Source organism: Phyllobates terribilis, unplaced genomic scaffold, assembly GCF_046119375.1.
Source record: "Phyllobates terribilis strain yellow unplaced genomic scaffold, ASM4611937v1 Scaffold_6803__1_contigs__length_41894, whole genome shotgun sequence".
Lineage (NCBI taxonomy): Eukaryota > Metazoa > Chordata > Amphibia > Anura > Dendrobatidae > Phyllobates > Phyllobates terribilis.
The window spans coordinates 17,167-34,975 of record NW_027369545.1 but is presented as its reverse complement, the minus strand read 5'-3'; the positions used below and the strand labels follow the sequence as shown (position 1 = coordinate 34,975).

General features: G+C 43.3%; 1 non-coding gene across 1 annotated transcript; it reads left to right on the top strand.

Annotated features, from left to right (window-relative positions):
* Nucleotides 1-16,749: 16,749 nt before the first annotated feature.
* On the top strand, nt 16,750-16,913 carry LOC141251289 (U1 spliceosomal RNA). The gene has a single exon (XR_012313074.1). It is a non-coding gene; the product is annotated as a U1 spliceosomal RNA (small nuclear RNA).
* The last annotated feature ends 896 nt before the right edge of the window (nt 16,914-17,809 follow it).

Genomic DNA, 17,809 nt, shown 5'->3' with positions numbered 1-17,809 from the left:
GGCAGAGTACATAGTTGCAGCGTAATATTGCGCTCAAGTGCTGTGGATAAAGCAACATCTCGTTGACTATGGTATTACTCTTGACACTATATCTATATTTTGTGATAATACCAGCGCTATATGTGTTTCGAAGAAACCTGTCCATCATACATGAACTAAGCACATTAACGTAAGACATCACTTTCTACGTGATCATGTGGAGCGCAAGCATATTGAGCTTATTCACGTATCTTCAGAAGGGCAATTGGCAGATATCTTCACTAAGGCGCTTAATCGTCAGGTATTCCTAAACCTCAGGGTTCAGCTTGGCCTTATTCGACTCCATTAGCTTCGAGGCAATGGAACTGTAAGTATTCCTCTATTTGACTAGAACTAGGAGCTTAGTATCAAGGTACGAACTATGGTCGCTTGTGCTTGATAGCTTTGAGTCTTTCATGCTTTTAGTTGATCATTGAAATGAATTAGTATTGAACTTTTCTGACTTGTTTGGCTCGATTTGATATAATCCTAGTACATGCATGCTCTTCTTTGCCAAAAAACGTGACAATGGTGATCGTCTTCTACACATATTACATGCCTAAGAAATGATCCATTGCATATGTGTCCTTAGCCTGACTAGATGTAACGCTTCTCTCGTCCTTTATTGAACTCTACATTAGAGAAGTATTCATTTGGTGACATAAAGCCCAAATTACCATGCTACATGTATATGCACATACTTCCACATCAACTTGAGTGATTGAATGCTCTAATGTCTCCTATATGAAATGTGCATCTTCCTATTCATAAATTACTTTACATTGTAGTTTGAGAATTGAACTGGACATCACGCTCTTACATCTACTCATCTCAATCAGTGTTGTGCTTCTTCAGTATTATTATTCAGAGGTGATTCAGCATGCTCTTTGGTCTTTAGCACATTTCAGTGTTTCAGTGTATCGCGCTTTGCAGCGCATCTGGGTGGAATTCCTTCTCAGTTGGGTTTGCTTAACTTTGAAGAAATGTTTTTTTGGTCAAATCAGTCTGCCGCTGGTGTGATGTAATATGGCTCTTTCGCAGTGCAACGGTCATAATTATAGTCGTTGAGGGCTATGCGCAGGCCTAGCGCAGATTTCATGCTTCTATTGGACCGTTGGGAGCTGGTAACGGCTACTTTTTGAGGATTGCTTTTGATTGGTTCTTGAAGCGGCTCAGAGTCTGTTGATGAGCTATATATACGAGGTATCATCTAACCATTTTTACCTCCCAATTTTCTTATCTTCTACCTCTGCCCTCTTCTATTCCCCTCATTCTCCATTCTCTATTTACGCCTCTACCATGGACAAAGTTCTTAGCGACCTTAATGAGCTTGACCCAGAAACACGGGCCAAGGTCCAATACCTCGTCCAGGCTATAACTAAGGCCTCCTCCTCCACTCATCCTGCTCCTCAAACTACCCCAGCCTCTCACGAAGTTACATCCCCCACTACCAAACCAGACTCTCCTCCACCAAATCCAACTTCCCCAGCTACTAAAACGGCCTCCCAATCTGATCCAATTGACCTTACATGCCATGATGAACCAGATCCCATAGCTCCTAACCCAGATAGTCCCTTGAAAGATTTGTTTTCTCATGATCCCCCGGTGGATCTCGCTCTACTCGCTTCTGATCTAGAATTCGTTGTCTACAACCCAGCGAAGGAGCTTGGAAGGCCTCAAGCAGAAACGTCGCACACCACTCCAGCTAAGGGTAAGGGTGCGCTCAGTATCGACACCCCCTCTCGCCCTGGCTCCAAGATTCGGACTCCAGCGCAATCTCTGCAGTCTCCCAAAGAGCTTCTAGCCAGTATACCATCCGACTCTGACGAAGATGGTGAGTTTCAAATCTTACCTCGAACTGGTGTGCATTCTCCTCTTCCTTTACAGTCTCAAAAACCTGATCGGCAAAGTGATGCGCTACGCCGCAAAGGCAAAAAGCGCAAGGCCGTAGCTCCTCCACCACCTGCTTCAGAGGATGTTGAGTCCTCCGATGGGTCCGAGCACGATTCCCCTCCTCCAGAGCAGAAACCGACTGGCGCTTCTACCAGATCCAAGCGCACAAAGGTATTGGGTTTAACAGATTTTCCTGCTATCCCTCAGGGTGTACAGAAGCGCTCTTTCCTATTTCCGGAGATTGTTACTCCTGATTTACTGACCGGGCTTCAAGATTCCTCCCACGTCAATCGCTTTGCCACCTGGTTAAGCTTTCAAGGCTGGGATATGCTTGAAACAGAGCCTGCGCGCTGCAACAACGCCATGGTCTATCAATTTTATGCAACTCTGGAGTATCCAGCGCCTAATCCGGAATACGGCTCAGTTAACTTCACGTGGAGAGGTAACGCTAAAGAGTGTTTTCGTGTTAAGGATCTTGAAGAAGCTATTGGCCTAACGGAATAGTCCAGTGGGTTCGGACGACTTTACAAGAAAAATTGGCCAGCTGGTGCTACTGCACTGAAGAAGACGGTTTTTGGACCCAATGTTCCTAAGGGAGCGCTTACAGTGGATATGCTTCGCCCCGCCAAGAGCTTGCTACACCACTTCATCATCACCAACATCACGCCGAGAGATTACGACCGTGACAAGGTGACTATAGCTGATTGTTGCATTATGGCCGCGGTTATTTCCAATCAGGTCGTTAACACTGCTCAGCTCATGATGAGCCATCTGGTGTTGTGTCGCGCTGCCACATCCGGTCCTCTTCCCTTCCCACACTTGATATGCAAGATGCTTCGTGCAGACGGTTTGTACGACAACTCCCTTCCTGATTATGCCTGTTCAACTTTTCTTACCACGGATGCCATCGTTGCTATTCTCTTTTCCCAAGACTGAGGAAAAGCTCCACTCTAGCTCGCGCTTCCTCTAGTTCTGCTGACTTGTCAGTTATTGTGGCCTCGATGGAAGCGCATCAAGAGAGGGTGGAAAAGCATCTTCGCGAGATGGTTGAGCTGATGTCAACTACGCTGAAGCTGGTCCAGGAGAATTTTGAAGTTGATAGGGGTGGTAGTGTGTGAGTGGTTGTGATGGTTGCGCTTTTAAGCACTTTTGCTGACTTTCTTTTCTCTCTACTTTGTTCTAAGTTTTTGTGAATTAGCTTGCTAGGGTTCCTACCTATTTTGTGACAGTTTGTGAACATTATAAATGAAGTATGCATCTTGATTTTTATATCTTTGAGAGTCTTACTGACATGACTATTCTTTACTTAAGCTGCTTAATGTTCTCTATTGAGCTTTGTCTGATGTCCTAGCTAGCAAGCGCACTCTACTATTTTTCTTACCGTATGACTTTGCTTTGAATTTTTCGATGATGTCAAAAGGGGGAAATACACATACATTCCTCTTTGATTAAGGGGGAAGTATGAGATCGTGCTTGAATTCAGGGGGAATTGAAAACTGGTATGGTTAAGTACTTTGGTAAGATACTTTGATCCAATTCCGAATCTGAATACTTGATTAAATTGATATTATTGTCTTCATTTTAGTCACTTAAGAAAGTATTCATGAGCTTACCTGTTTATAGTTTGTCATCATCAAAAAGGGGGAAATTGTTAGTTGAGCTTTAATCGTCTTGTTAAAGCTTAATCTATTTCTCTTTGTATTGATGATAACAAACTAATATGTTTAATCTCTTAGTGTTTTTAAGCGTTCCAGGTCATTGCCATATTTCTAAGGATGCGCTTAAGTCACTTAGAGATGCGCTTGACTGTTCTCAATCGCGCTTAACACCAAGCGGAGAAAGTATGTTTCACAAACGGTGTTTAATAAATCTATTCAAGACCAAGAAGTAAGAGTGATCGAGCTTCGAGGGCGTATAGACGCGCTTGCATGAAGTTGAAGAAGGTTGACCACGAGGTTTCACCGAAGCTTAGGGTGTGCCAGAGCGCAGAAGAACAAATCCACACGCTAAGAAGACTGGTAAAGCGGGAGACTGCAAGTTGCGTGCACAGGAAGGTGCGAGAAGAACTTCACACTCTTTGGGACGCTATTCCAGGGATCGCCAGCGTGGCAAGAGTTTGTTAGAGCTTAAAGCACACGGATTGCTTATGTGGCGTGGATCAACACATGAAGAACAAAACCAATTCACTCCAAGTCGTTGATTAATTCTGGTGAAGTGATCAAGGCACACGGATTGATGAGGTGGCATTGTGCTTAGTCTTTGTTTGTTGCACGAATTGAGTTATATGTTTAGCTTAAGGATTGTGTATAAATAGAGTACTATTGCATTCATTCTAGGCATTGCAAACCGAGAGAATATAGGAAGCTAGAGAGAGCTTGAGAGATATATTGGTTTGTAATCAGAGAGTGTTGAGAGTGCCTTCTTGTTCTTCAGAGCTGAACTCCAAGTATTGTAAAGAGAGAGCTTACGAGTAAGCTTCAAGTGTTGAAGCGAGAGATTGTAATCCTTTCTTAATCAATACAAGTGTAGTGGTGAGTTTTATCCCGAGTCAGCTAGTGACTTAGGGTTCTCACCGTTTGGAAATTCTTGTGTGTGCAAATATAGGTGCGCTTTAACAACTTAAAGCGCGTTTTATTGTCTGTCTAACCTTTTCCGCACTTAAGGACTTTAGTAAACTCATTACTAATAGTTCTTCATAGATTAAGCGCAAGCCAAGTATTCAAAGCGCAATTGAATTCTTGTTAAGCGCAACTAAGGCTTAATGAACCTTAGTGACAGTGAACAATAGCTGATCAAACACGTGTTTTCTACAAGCCGGCGGTGACACATCATACTGAAGAGGAGAAGCTCCCTGGTGGTGGACACAAGTATCATGGGGACCAAGTCTATAATTAATGAGCACTAACTATGGTTAAGTCATTTCCAGTAGTTTGTTACTGCTGTTTTGTCAGTTTAAGTACTGAACCTGCATTGAATTCTGGATGCTTTGAATGTTGTTGTTTAAGATCTTTCTTGTATTTATGTTCCTAATTATTATCTTTTGTATGTTAATGTATTGTTGCGCTTTCGCCTAGTTCACTAAATGTTTTAATCCTTCCATATTGGTTCAACTTCCTTTTATTGAGTTCTAAGGTCACTTCCTGTAAAAACATATCACAGCGACAAAATGTACTTATAATTGATTTCTTTTTAGTTTAAAACTAGAAATAAGTAAAAAGATGGTAATCTGTTGAGAATATCACCCCACATCTAAAGTTTGGAGATAACAAGCCCAATATATACGCTCATGAATTATTCTTCCTATTGCCAATTGATTTTAGTATGAAATCCCATTGGACTTGTATAGTGGGTCGGACTACGCTTATGCGCTCATACATTCACGATCCCTTGTCCGTGTTGATTTTAGGACCCAAATTATTTGATATGATATCAGAGCCGGTAATCGGCTTGGGCCCTATGAGTATAAAGTGAATGAGATGCCTACCCACACTCGTTTATTCAAGTGTCAATTGGACCAGTTCAAGCCATTGCACTTGCAGGGGCAAGTTGAGAATACTATCACACATTTAAAGTTGACAGATAACAAGCCCATGTATATTGTCAATTGGTTTTAGAATGTAACCCCATTGACCTTGTATGTTAGACTGGACTGCACTTATGCGCTCGTACGTGTATGAACCCTTTGTCCATATTGAACATGAGATCCATTTAATTTGACAATTTGTAAAACCAGGGTGGAATGCTGAACATGAAGTGAAAAATGAAGATTAAGAGGAGCAACTGAGAGCTAATGGATAGGTGTGTAAATACAAGTATTTATATGTTATGTACAAATTAGCAAAATTGTTTTTTTTCTTCCTCTGTACATATCTACCAGCTGAGTATGTTGAGACGTGAGAATGGTAGCCCTAGTCTTGATCATGTTTCCTAGTCAAGCGTAGTACGCCATTTTCAACATTCATTATAATGTTGCTCTCCATCTTATTCTTCAATTCCAATGAGATTTGTGGAATGAAATATAAATTCTCTTCATTAATTGTATTAGGATAAATACAACTATATATAATAGAAGTTATTGGCTAATAGTGTGTCACATGTTCCTATTTTATAATGTTCTAAATGTACCCTCATGTCACCTAGAATTTTTCATAAATATCGTTTTGGAATATATGTAGCCTAGGTGTCACTATCCCCCCTCGAACCGAATGGGTGTAGACATAGTTGGGTTCGCATTTGAAGAAAACGAGCGGTAGGTAGCGCCTTGGTTAAGATATCCGCCTTTTGATCCTAAGATGGGATAAACGCCACTTGAAGGGATTTGTTGTGTTCGCGGGCAAAATGGTAATCGAGACTTAGATGCTTGATACGATGGTGAAGTACCGGGTTGACCGCAAGGTATGTAGCGCCAAAATTGTCGCACCCCAGTGTAGGAGGGCATGATAATTGAAAGCGGAGCTCGGCTAATAGAGATTGTAGCCAAAGTGTTTCACAAGTAGCCGTGGCAATGTCGCGGTACTCGGCCTCAGTAGACGATCGGGAGACGGTCAACTGCTTTTCAGAAGACCATGAGATCAAATTTGGGCCCCATATAGATGCAGTAGGCACTAGTGGACCGACGATCCGAAGGATCCCCTTCCCAATCCGCATCGGAGTAGGCGGAGAGATCGTAGCTTGGAGACGCCGAGATGAAGAAACGATGTTTGGCATTGAGATAACAAAGAACACGTTTGGCGCCTTGCCAATTTTTGTCTTGAGGGGAATGCATGTGTTGACATAGACAATTGACGCCAAAGGAAATGTCAGGTCGAGTGAAGTCAAGGCATTGAAGGCCACCAACAATGCTTCGATACTTGAGAGGATCCGGGAAAGCAACACATTGATCGGTAGAGGACACAAACGTGGTAGCCATTGAAGTGAGCACGACCTTCGAAAATTGCATCTCGGCTCGGGTGACAAGGTCACGAATATATTTAGCTTGAGATAGGTATATGCCCGAGTCATCACAGTAGGCCTCTATCCCAAAGAAATAATGTAGGGAACCGAGATCTTTCACCGGGAAATCTTGAGAGAGACGTGTCGTAAAGGCCGTTGCAAGTGATGGAGTGGACGAAATGACCAAGAGATCGCCGAAATACACCAATATGAAAACGGAGTCATTGCCATGGCGATGGTAGAATAGGGAAGTGTCGGATAAGGATGGAGTAAAATCTATAGTGAAGTGTCGCTAAGGCGTGAAAACCAAGCCTGAGAATCCTGCTTAAGACCATAAAGATATTTTTGAAGTTTACAAATAAATGAAGGGAATTGAGGCTTAGAGAAACCTGGAGGTTGGGTGATGTAGACGTCCTCCGTCAGGGTCCCGTGAAAGAAGGCATTGTGGATGTCAAGTTGGAGAACCGACCACCGTTGCATCACCTCCAAGGAAAGAAGGATGCGAATAGTAGAAGGTTTGGCGACGTGGCTAAAGGTTACATCATAACCTAGGCCGTGGACTTGATGATAGCCCTTGGCCACGAGACAAGCTTTGTGGCGTTCTATGGAACCATCGACATGCCTTTTGGTTTTGAATACCCATTTGACACCAAGCACATTAGAAGATGCGGTTGGTGGAACCAATTTCCATGTTCCCGTTTGAAGGAGAGCCCGAATTTCAATGGTCATAGCAGTGCGCCAAACGGGGTGCTTAAGGGCCTCCGTATGGGAGGAAGGCTCATCCGGGATAGAGACGGTATTAGGGGAGCACGACGGTGGTGTCCAAGGAATGGTGCCGTCGATTAGGACTTTGGATTTGAAGGTGTGGGTCTTGGAGCGGGTTATGATTGTGGACGGCGGAGCAACATGTGTTGGCGTGGAAGTGGGCTGCTCAACATGTGACAAATCAGTATAGTGTGGTTGGGCTTGTAATGAAGGCCCATGGGAAGGAGGAGAACTTGGCCCAACATTAGCGGATTGTGCAGTAGGAGGAACAACAACAATGGGCTGCTCAGTTGACAAATGTGAAGTGGGTTGGGCTGGCCCAACTACGGATGGAGTTTCTGAATTGGACATGCCAAGTGAAATGGGAAGGGTCGGTAAAGTGGTATAATGCATAGGTGCCAATGATGTAGGAAAGATACCGGGTTGTGCAAACGAGAAAGTGTGTTAATGGAAAAGCACATCCCGAGATATGCACGTGCGCTTGGCCATCGAATTATAGAAAAGGTAGCCTTTGTGATGGCTAGCATAGCCAAGAAAAAGGGTAGGGGTGGAGCGGAAGTTGAGTTTGTGGGTGTTGTATGGGCGCAAGTTTGGAAAACAAAGGCATCCAAACATGCGTAATGAGGAATAGTCGGGTAGGGTGCGGAAAAGATGGTGGAAAGGGGATTTGTTGTGGAGAATTGGTGTAGGTAGACGGTTAATGATGTATGTAGCGGCTTCAAAGGCATAGTCCCAAAAATGGAGGGGACGAGAGGCGTGTTTGAGTAGGGTGAGGCCCATGTCAACAATTCAACGATGTCGGGTTTCAAATTCCCATTTTGTTGATGGGAATAGGGGCAAGTGAGGCGATGATTGATGCCCAAAGATTGTAAAAGGGGTATGATGGGTTTGAATTCCGTACCATTATCCATTTGTACGTGTGAAATTTTGGTGGAGAAGAATTTGGTGGCTGAAGTGATGAAGGTGGTAATAATTTTGGCAACCAAGGATTTAGTAGAGAAAGAGAATAGCCAAATAAACTTTATACAATCATCAACAATGCTTAAGTATTAGAGGTTTCCTTTAGAAGACAAAGTATGAGAGGGACCCTAACAATCCATAAAGAAAAGTTGAAGAGCTACGCTAGATACACTTGGGCTTGAAGGATGACGGAGTTGATGAGCCTTATCCCATGAGAAATCCGGGCATTGTTCAAGACTCTTAGGCAAAAGTAAAGGGCTAGCTATGAAGGCAAGAACGGTGGAGGCTACTTTATACGAGGGATGACCAAGACATCGATGTCAAAGAGGGGTTTGCAAGGTGGCGGTATGGTTGAGTTGAGGGATCGATGGTGATGCGGTGGTGGCCGGAAACTCGTACAAGCTGGCCTTAACGGGACCCCGAAGGAGAAGCACCTTGGTTGTTGGATCCTTCATAAGAAAATGAGAGGAGTGAAATTCAATAAACACTTGATTATCTTTGCAAAATTGTTGAACGGATAGAAGATTTTTAGTAATAGAAGACGTATGTAAAAGATGCGTAAGGACAAAGGGATGAGAAGAGTTGGAGTAGAGTGTGGTGGAACCGTGGTTAACACTAGGAATGTTGGAGCCATCGTCAAGAACAACTTTATCGGTGCCATCATATTGGTGAGAGTTGATCCTCAAATTGGTCAAGTCGGGTGTAAAATGATGAGTAGCGGCCGTGTCTGGGAACCAAGTGGAGATGGTTTTGTTCGCTTGAAACGAGGACGACAGAGAGGCTTGAAATGATTGGTCGAAATCAATGCCAACACCGAAGAGATGTATGCCATGGTTTGCCGCAGACTTGGAAAGTATGGCGGGAATCAAAGGACCCGGAGAAGGTGGTATAGCCTTGCCCCAGACCACCGGTGTTGTTGCTGTGGAATCCACGGTTACTAGAGAAGTTCATCGGGCCACCAGAATTACCGCTATAGCCGCCCCTGTTCGAGTTGCTAGAGTTCCGCCCCCGTCCTTTTCCTTTGGCAGTGAAGTTAGCTTCACTCTTGGCTTCAACCGCAGTGTTATCAACGGAGACGGAGTGCTGAACGTCCTTGACCTGCCGAGAGATGCGGGCCTCATGGAGCAGCGGGTTGGAGAGAACAAGAGTGGGAGGAGGGAGCTCTAGTTGGGTGGAGAGGGCGGTGACGAGGGCATCGTAGTCAAGCCTCAGTTCGGCAAGAAGGAAGGTGTTGAACTCGTCATCAGAGATAGGCTGACCAGCGGTGGAGAGAGAGGACACTAGGCTTTTGGCCTGCGTGAAGTACTAGGTCACGTACTCCACCCCTTTCTTGAGGGAGGCTAATTGACGCCGGGTATGAACCACCTGAGCGCTGGATCACACAGAGAAGAGCTGGAGGATAGTCGACCAGATCTGAGCCGCAGTGGAGCAGTCGAACACTTGGGCGAGGACTTGTTCAGAGAAGGACCCATTCGGGATTGCCATGACGAGGTGATTCTTGGCACACCAGTCGGAATACGCGGGGTTAGCGGTTCTGTCTTCTTTGGTTACCGGCGGCGAGGGACTGGTGCCACCAACAAATTGAAACAGAGAATGGGCTTTCAAATAGGGCGTGATTTGAGTACACCAAAGGGGAAAATTGGTGGAGGTAAGTTTGAAAATGATGAAATGGGTGAAATAAGGAAGAGAGGGATTTGGAGAAGAAGAAGTATGTGAAGAAAAAGGAAGAACAACCATTGTAGAGTGTGTGTGTGAGGCGGCAGCTACAGAGAAAGGTAAAAAGTAGGTTTTGCTTTTAGCCTTGGACATTTGTCCTATAAGGATCTGATACCATACTTAGATTTGTGGAATGAAATGTAAATTCTCTTCATTAATTGTAGTAGGACAAATTCAACTATATATAATAGAAGCTATTGGCTAATAGTGCGCCACATGTCCCTATTCTAGAATGCTCTATATATACCCTCACGTCACCTAAAATATTCCATAAATATCTTTCTGGAATATATGTAGCCTAGTATCACTAAATTCACTTCTAACATTCTCTGCATACATGATAGCATCTCTGGCTTTAACTCCATCAAGAAAGTAATAAAACATCAGTAATGGCACTACACGTGTCAAGAAGGCATTATGTTTTTTTCATGAGCAGATGAAGGTATGTATATAAACAAATGTTGGCAAGAGGACAAATGGAATTTCACTCTTACCTTTGCATGATTTTAAGTTCCTGAACTTGGAGATTATTTCGGCATTGTTTGTTATGGATCATCTCCAACCTTCTTCTTACTACAGCTCCGCTCATAGCCTAATATGATTTCTTCTACACATGTGGACAACTTCTAATGTACATGGAGTAGACAAAGCCAGCCTTTCCTAATTTGATGTCAGTTCTTGAGCTGATCATAAATCAGTAGCTAATGCTAGTTCATTACTATTAGAGTTTTGATAGTGATAAACGCTCATCTAAGAAAGCGTATGTAAGTAAAGTATTGCAGGTATTATTTGAGGGAAGTTTCCTTTGAAGTAAATATGCTATTTTAGGGAAGTAATCATTTCAGGGAATAAACGATAGTAAGGGAAGCATGAGATGGAACGAGGGACGAGTTCCAAAATTAGGAGATGGTCAATCATGACAAAACGCGCGAAGTAAAAGTTGTTAGGTGAATCCTAACTGAATTGTAATGGCCGAATGAATATCTTGGAGATAGCAATTAAATAAGGCGGCGATAGGATAAGGTTGTTAGGATAAGATATTATGTTTGTGACCGATTATATTATATCGATTAAACTAATAGGAGAATCTACGGATTTAATAGTAGTTTATTGGATATAAGATTATCGTAGGAATTATCTTGTGATCGGTTATATATTGTATACAATTAGAGATTAATCGTGTGGTTGAACAGCAGAGAAAACACAGCCTAGGCTAAGAAAAGAGAGAACAATACTGTAAGGGTTAAGTTCGGGTGCGAGTGAGAGAAGAGATTAGTGTGTAATCCAAGCTCTCTTTTGTAAAGAATCAAAGTCAATAACGTATTGTTTGAAAGTCCTTCTAGTGACGAACTAGAAGGTAGTGGTTTCACTCAACATAATTTTGTTGAGATTTACACTCTCAATAAGGAGTAATCATTATCTCAGGTGTTTAATTAGAACTCCGCTGCATCGATCTCAGGAAAAAATTACTCCTTTCCTGTAAGGCAAACGACGATAGGACCCAACAATTACCATGAAAATGATGATGTTGGTACTCGTGTGCAGCTCATTTTCAGGATCATGGCACAAGATCGTGAACTACAGCAACATAGAGGCAACATGTATTTGAGGAATAATTATATACAATGTCAAATATGTAAATCATGTAAATCTTCCGATAGAATAGCTCTCTCTATGACTAAGTATATTTACCACTATCTTAGGCTTGATTAGCATGATTCTCTCTGACTTTGTTAGTCTCCTGTATCTATATAATGGCTCTGTTGTACATTAATGAAATGATCTCTTTGCACTGAAATCCTATATGGTATCAGCAGAAAACGATCCTGAATCCTCTTTCACTCCTCCATCACCTTCTGAAATGTCGCTTGATTCCAGCTCCACAATCCCAAATCCGAATGACCCTCAAAATCCGTTCATTTGCATCTCCTTCTCAGCCCTGTCAAAAATGACACCCTCCACCTACCTCCATTGGAACCTGCAATGTGAGGCTATCCTTGAAGGCTATGACCTGTTCAAGTACCCCGATGGTTCCTGTGTTGCCCCTCTGCAGACCCTCACCACCTCTGCCACTCCTCCCGTCACAACCATCAACACTGCCTACACCACCTGGAAACGCCAGGACATGCTTATCTACGTGGCTCTTCTGTCCACTCTATCACCAGCCGTCGCATCCTTGGTCACCCAAACCAAGACTTCCCACGAATTGTGGTCTCTCCTGAAGCAAACTTATGCCAAGCCCTCGCGAGGCCATGTAAAACAATTGAAGGAGTGCCTCCGCACATCCACCATGGGCACCAGTTCCGTCACCGAATACATGCACTCTCTCAAAGGCACCGCCGATCTCCTCGCCGCAATCGGCCATCCAGTCTCAGTAGAGGATCTCACCGACCAAATTCTTCGCGGTCTGACTGAGGAATACAAACCAGTAGTAGATGCGGTTAATGCCCGTGATACACCGATTGAATTCGATGACCTCCTGAAAAAATTAATCCAGCATGAATTGAGGGTTGCATCTGCTCAACGCCAAATTTCCGGTCCGGTTACGGCGCTAGTTGCTCAAACTCGCCCCCAATTCCACAGAAAACCTAACACTCACAATTCTAGTCATCCAAAGTCGTCCCGTTCCACTTTCCAGCATCAAGGTGGACCCCGCTCCACTACTCCTAAACCCTTTTTAGGAAAATGCCAGTATTGTAACATAAAAGGGCATGTAATGTCAAAATGTTACAAATTTAAGGAGGACCATCCCACTGTCACCTTGCAAAATGTTGGGCATTCTGAAGTACGCCCAAATCAGCCCCAAGCTCATACCCTTTCATCTGGTTCATCACAGCAACACCCCTTTTTGGTTGACAGTGGCGCTACCCATCATGTTACACATGATCTCAACAATTTGGCTTTACATCAACCATATAATGGACCAGATTCGCTGTTTATGGGTAACGGTTCATGTTTAAGCATTTCACATACCGGCACAATTAATTTTCATGATATGTCATTATCTAACGTCCTATATGTTCCTTCCATGCAACAAAATATATTATATGTCTCTCAAATTGCAACCCAAACACAATCAGCTGTCATATTCTTACCTTCTTGCTTTTATGTGAAGGATCTAGCCACTTGGAAGACGAAGGTTAAAGGACCATGTGTTCATGGTGTCTATCATTGGCCAAACCCTCCACCGCAAATAAATAGCATCCGTCTACAACCGTCATCTGCAATGTGGCATCACAAACTCGGTCATCCGTCCTCTTCCATTTTCAAAATTCTCCAGCAACAAAACAGCCTAGCTACAACAAGTTTCGAACAGTCTGCTTGCCAATCTTGTCAAATGAATAAGAGCCATAAGCTCCCATTTTATACTTCTACTATTGTTTCTACTCGTCCTCTAGAAATCATTTATTCAGATATATGGACTTCTCCGTTCTTTCAAATAATGGCATGAAATATTACTGTTTATTTGTTGATCACTTCACAAGATATATTTGGCTGTATCCACTCAAAAGAAATCTGATGTCATCACCCTATTTCCACATATAAAAACCTAGTTGAAAACTATTTTTCATCTAAATTAAAATTCTTTATACGGATAACGGTGGTGAATATACAGGTTTACGTCCCTATCTCCGCCAACACGGCATCACTCACCAAACTACACCTCCCCACACACCTGAACACAACGGCATTGCCGAGCGCCGTAATCGCCACATTGCAGAAACAAGTTTATCATTACTCACCCATGCTAAATTACCTCTCACATATTGGCCATATGCTATGACAACTGCAGCTTATCTTATCAACAGATTACCCACTCCAGTTCTCCACAATCACTCTCCATTTACAAAACTATTAGGCGTTAATCCTGACTATCATAAACTTAAATGTTTCGGATGTCTATGCTTTCCCTGGCTTAAACCCTATGCTGCTAACAAATTAGCGCCCAAATCGCTTCCGTGTATTTTTGTTGGATATGCGCAGGATCAACATGCTTTTCTATGTTTGGAGCCCAAGTTCGGCCGGGTGTACACTTCGTGACATGTGCTGTTTGATGAATCCACATTCCCATTTCCACAAATGCAACAGCCTGATGAAGCACGCCCACCTGATTCTGATTTGCTCCGTGTGGTTCTCCCCGTGCTGCATTCAGTCCACCAACCCGGCCCAATACAAGAGCCCAATAATCAGCCAGCTCAAACAACTTCCGACCGGCCCACCATATCAACTCAACGCAGCTCTACCATTGGGCTTCCACCTCAGCAATCAAATCCAACCAGCCCGCCCCCAGTTCTCAGCCCGTCACCACCGAATCCACATATACCAACCGGTATGATCACACGTTCTAAAAATAATATCACTAAACCGATCCAGAAACTTAACCTTACCTCCAAACACAACCCACTCCCGAACCACACACCTTGAATCAAGCCCTGCGTGACCCTCTTTGGCATACTGCCATGATGCAAGAGTATGCCGCACTCACCAAAAATCAGACATGGGAACTTGTACGACCGCAGACGACGCAAAATCTTGTAGGGTGTCGGTGGGTATTCCGCTTAAAGCGCAATCCGGACGGTACCATAGAGCGCCACAAGGCGAGGCTTGTCGCCAAGGGCTACAATCAACGACCCGATCATGATTACACCGAGACATACAACCCAGTAGTTAAGCCCGTAACTGTTCGGGTTATTCTTACTCTCGCCGTACGTCACAAATGGAAACTCCGACAGCTTGATGTGAACAACACCTTCCTCCAAGGCACTTTAAATGAGGAAGTCTTTATGGAACAACCACCCGGTTTCATTGACAAGGATTTTCCGAACCATGTGTGCAAATTGAAGAAAGCAATTTATGGTATAAAGCAAGCTCCGAGAGCTTGGTACACGGAACTTCGTACATATCTCCTTCATCTTGGCTTCACGAACTCTACGGCTGATGCATCTCTGTTTATATTGAAGCGAAATTCAGATCTTATATACCTCCTTGTCTATGTGGACGATATTATCGTCACCGGTAATTCTGACTCGGCTGTATCTCGGCTTATTCAGCTCCTGGCCACACGTTTTTCACTAAAAGATCTTGGATCACTCAGCTACTTCTTGGGGGTCGAAGTACTGCCCTCTGCAAATGGCCTATTTCTTTGCCAACGTCAATATGTAACATACCTATTATGCAAAGCTGGAATGGCCTCTGTTAAACCGTGTACAACACCCATGTGCCCTAATACCCCTCTTCTACGTACCTCAGGTGATCCTATTCCATCCCCTTCGGAGTACCGGACGATAATTGGAAGCCTTCAATACTTAAATCTCACCCGTCCCGACATATCCTTTGCGGTCAATAAGTTATCCCAATTCATGCAACGACCAACCACTGTACACTGGACTACTCTGAAACGGTTGCTACGGTACCTGGCTGGTTCACTTGACTTCGGCATCCAAATATCGAGCACAGCAAAACTAGCCATCCATGCATACTCGGACGCCGATTGGGTAGGCGACAAAGACGATTACATATCAACTACCGGCTACATTCTATACCTTGGAGCAACACCTATTTCCTGGAGCTCACGCAAGCAGAAATCAGTTGCTCGGTCATCGATGAAAGCGGAATACAAAGCATTGGCAGACACGGCCTCAGAACTGCTATGGGTAATGGCTCTCTTTCGGGAACTTGGGCACACACTACCAAGACAATCAGTTATATTCTGTGATAATTTGGGAGCGACAAGTCTCATTGCCAATCCTGTCTTCCACTCTCGTATGAAGCACATCGCCCTTGCTTACCACTTCGTTCGTGAACAAGTTCAACATGGCTCCTTCCGGGTCACTTATGTACCAACCGATGATCAATTGGCTGACATACTCACCAAGCCCCTCTTGCGTCTTCCACTACCTTAGCTCCAAGTTGCGTCTCTCCAAACCGACACACAACTTGCGGGGGAATATTGAGGAATAATTATATACACTGTCAAATATGTAAATCATGTAAATCTTCCGAGAGAATAGCTCTCTCTATGATTAAGTATTTACCACTATTTTAGGCTTGATTAGCATGATTCTCTCTGACTTTGTTAGTCTCCTGTATCTATATAATGGCTCTGCTGTACATTAATGAAATGATCTCTTTGCACTGCAATCCTATAACATGTCTTTAGAATAATGTGGATGACCAGCTCAGGATTATACATCCCTGAGATCGCCTTCTAATTAGTCTTTAGATTAGACAACTCTTCTTCAATTAGTAAAGATTAGTTCATGAATAATTTGCACAAGTGGTGCAGCTGGTGCTACGAAAATTATTTAGTAGCAACAGTCAAGCATATAGGATACAGCTTTTTTTTTTTAGTTTCCGACGATTGCTGAATTTTTGCAACACCAGTTTATACATCCCACATCGAGAAGTTGTGAGAGCTAGAAAGGGGGACAAGAGTATAAGATGAAAACGTAGTAGGAGGACAAAGTACTTACCTGGACGGGGTCTATGAGTGATCATGAAGGCTCATGGCCTGGGCTGGTGGCCGCCATTGCACCTTCAGGCGGAGTGCCATCTCAACGTCTCCCCAATGTGGGAGATCGTACGTCATTATTTGTTACTGCGGGGGCCTGCGTTCGCGCGGCCCTTCTCAATTCCCAGTCAAAACATTTGAATTCCAATCCAAAGAAATTGCTTGTATTGGTTAAATGCCAACATTTTTGTGTCTGATTATATATTAGAAAATTTATTTTTAATCCATTATGAGCAATTACAGTAAATCTTGTGTGGACTGTGACCTAGTTATGAATAAGATTCCAGTCAGCAGTTGAAAGAAAGAAGAATGAACAAAGATATGTACTCAAGTATTGTTGCATCTGGCATATCATTTCTATATATGTATCAGGTATTTACATGTATTGCTTCTATATACATAATTTAACAAGATTGTTTCACTAGCAGTTTAGGATGTTAGGAACAGTGGTCCTTGTTTTGATCAAATGCCTGAACAAGCTCTCTAGACCTTGCTCCACGTCACTAATTGATTTCTCCATGCTCTCCAAACCGCTCAAGTTAGCATGTTTGGCTTCAAATCCAACAAGAAAGGATTCAACTTCAACGCTTTTGGACTTCAACAACTTGGATACGGCGGATCATTGAGGACCGACAATGGAAGCAAGCACAGATTCTAGAACGTTGAGTGTCCGGTTTGGCACTCACTCAACCTACTAATCACATCATTTCTCTCAACAACATTCTTGTTCTCAACCTTCTTCAAGTTTTTTAGTTCCTTTGAAAGAGTCTCGATTGCCGTCTTCCTTGATCTCATGTACTTAGCCACCTCGTTAGCAATCTCATCATCTGAACTTCTCCTTCTTAGAACGGATTCAAGCTCTTGTACACGTTCCTTCATCTGCACCATAACATCACTGATGTTTCTGCAGATATCTAGGAGCTTGATGGAACCTTCCAATGAGTCTTCAATGGACTTATCTTGGCAATACAATGCCTTTCCAGAGGAAGGAAGTTGGAGGAATTCATCAATGCA